Below are 2,729 nucleotides of genomic sequence, written 5' to 3'. Positions count from 1 at the left end.
ATTTCTTCCTTGTTGTTTCCATAAAGGTGATACTCAGGGGCACCAGTCTATTATCCCATGGACTTCTCACTAGTGGCTGTTGGCTGTAACCTCAACATGAGGCCATTAGGCAGCCAAACATGCATCATCCTGTACTCATAGTGGAGTGGACTTTGCATCTCTTTGTGAGGAACAGAATTGTGAACACACAATTTCTGCAGTGTGACAAAGAGCACAGTCTGTTTGGGCATACGCATGTGCAAATCACATCTCTGCCATTCATCACATCATGAATGTGGATCGAGCTTCAGTTTTCCTCCTATGTAAAAGGAAATAACGATAATTACCTCGCAGGTTTATTCAATGAAGCATGTAAGGCAAAAATACTAGCGATTATTGTGCACTTATCAGGGTGCTCAATGAGACTCTGCTAAATGCTTTGCAGGCATTATCTCGTTGTACCCTCACAACAGTTTACAAGGTAGGTGTTACTATCATCTCCTGCTTCACAATGAAGACTTTCCCAGGGTCAGAGGAGGTGGGCTCCAGAGTTGGAGACCATGCAGGTGGTTATAATCACAAAGTGCACAGCGTACATCCTAAAAATGAGTGGCTGCTCATTTCTTCCACAGCTTGCCTCCCTTCCACCCTCCTGCGTGTGTGTTCACCTGGTGAACTTAAGCAAAGTTCTGCAGTGAGCATTATTAGACATCTGTTCTGGAACCATCTCTGCGATCAGTTAGCCATGGGACCTTGAGGAAGCCGCTTCTCTTTTCTAGATTTTTGTTTTCTCCTTTCCGTATTTATGGATTTCTGTGGAGTCTTAAAATATGATAGCTTCAGATCTGATCTTTTGCACTGGTCCCTATCTCACGTGTTTCCTTGGCCACAACATGCAACAAAGTTATATCACTCCTGATGCTCTCCCAGTTACTGGTATATTTTTTTCTGTGTCCCGTTTTTGAAGATACGTTAACCAAATATGTGTGACTCCTCTGTTCTCCTAGTGGAAACCAGAGCAGTCGATGGCCATTGAAAACTACACGAAGGTCACCTAATTCATTTGCACAGGTTTGAATTACAACCCCCATTTGCAGGTCTTCCTCTTCCTGCTCTTCTTGAGTTTCTACCTCATCAATCTAACTGGACACTTGGGTATGGTTATTCTGATTTGGGTTGATTCCTGCCTTCACACACCCATGTACTTTTTCCTAAGCCACTTGTCCTTTGTGGACATCTGCTTCTCCTGTTGTGAGCCCCAAGATGCTCACTGACTTCTTTGTAAAGAAGAAGGTCATCTCTTTCTTGGGCTGTGCTTTGCAACAGTGGTTTTTTGGGGTTCTTTGTGGCAGCAGAGTGTTTTCTCCTGGCATCCATGGCCTATGACTGCTATGTGGCCATCTGCAACCCATTACTGTATTCCGTTGCCATGTCTCAGAGACTCTGTATCCAGCTGGTGGTTGGTCCCTACCTCATCGGGTTCATGAACACCATGACCCACACAACAAATGCATGTCATCTTCCTTTTTGCGGCCTCAATGTCATTAATCATTTCTTCTGTGATATGTCCCCCCTGCTTTCCCTTGTATGTGCTGACAGCAGGCTTACTAAGTTGGTAGGTTTTGTCGTGGCTGGAGCTGTGGGAGTCTTCAGTGGTCTGACTATTGTGGTCTCCTACATTTACATCCTCGTTGCCATCATGAAGATCCACTCTGCCGAGGGGAGTCGCAAAGGCTTTTTTATCTGTTCTTCTCACCTACGGCTGTCTCCGTCCTCCATCTTTTCTTTATTTATTATGTATGGCCTAGTGCAAGTTTCTCGCTGGATCTCAATGAAGTGGTGTCGGTGTTTTACACAGCCGTGATCCCCCTCTTGAACCCGCTTATCCTCCTTGAGGAACAAGGAGGTCAAAGATGCCATCCACAGGACTGTTACTAGGAGGAAGTTTTGTAGGGCCTAAATTCTTACGTAGAAAGGAAATTGGGGGAGAAATCTAAAAAAAAAAGACTAACTGTGTGGATTCCTAAGATTCCAGGCCATTTGCAAGTGTGGGGGGCTGGTTTGCACCCCTTAATCTATTCATCTCTCCACTTACTCCTTCATTTAGTCAGTCAATGTGTATTCATTCAGCCTTGTATGTGATCTTTTATCTGTAATATACCAATATTATAGTTCACATCTACAGTCCATTTAATTTTGCTTCTCTCAGACACCTCACAGTCCAATTATTTAAAAAAAAAAGGGCTTTATTGGGGCACCTGGGTGGCTCAGTTGGTTAAGCGTCTGCCTTTGGCTCAGGTGATCTCAGGTTTCTGGGATCGAGCCCCCCACTGGGCTCCCTGTTCAGTGGAGAGCTGCTGAGCAGGGAGCCGCTCTTTTTGCTTGTGCTCTCTCTCTCTCTGTCACATAAATAAAGAAAATCTTTAAAAAAATTTAAAAAGCTTTATTATTTAATTTCAGTTATTAATTTTTTTGTCATTCTTCTAATATATTTTCTTTCCCTGCTGACTCCTTGACATTGGAATTTAATATGCAGTGCTCTGCGGGTGCCTGGGTAGCACAGTCAGTTAAGTGTCTGATTCTTGGTTTTGGCTTAGGTCCTGATCTCAGGGTGGTGAGATCGAGCCCTGCCTTGGGCTCTTTGCTGAGCACTGAGTCTGCTAAAGACTCTCTCCCTCTCCCTCTGCCTCTCCACCCTACGTTCTCTCTCTCTAAAATAAATAAACAAATCAATCTGAAAAAATGCAGTG

At 44.1% G+C, this 2,729-nt stretch overlaps 1 pseudogene; it reads left to right on the top strand.

Annotated features, from left to right (window-relative positions):
* The first annotated feature begins 1,004 nt into the window (after positions 1-1,004).
* Positions 1,005-1,939, top strand: LOC113914898 (annotated as a pseudogene).
* The last annotated feature ends 790 nt before the right edge of the window (positions 1,940-2,729 follow it).

The sequence above is a fragment of the Zalophus californianus genome, chromosome 11 (assembly GCF_009762305.2).
Source record: "Zalophus californianus isolate mZalCal1 chromosome 11, mZalCal1.pri.v2, whole genome shotgun sequence".
NCBI lineage: Eukaryota > Metazoa > Chordata > Mammalia > Carnivora > Otariidae > Zalophus > Zalophus californianus.
The sequence above is the reverse complement of the archived record's forward strand: the minus strand, read 5'-3'. Positions and strand labels throughout refer to the sequence as shown.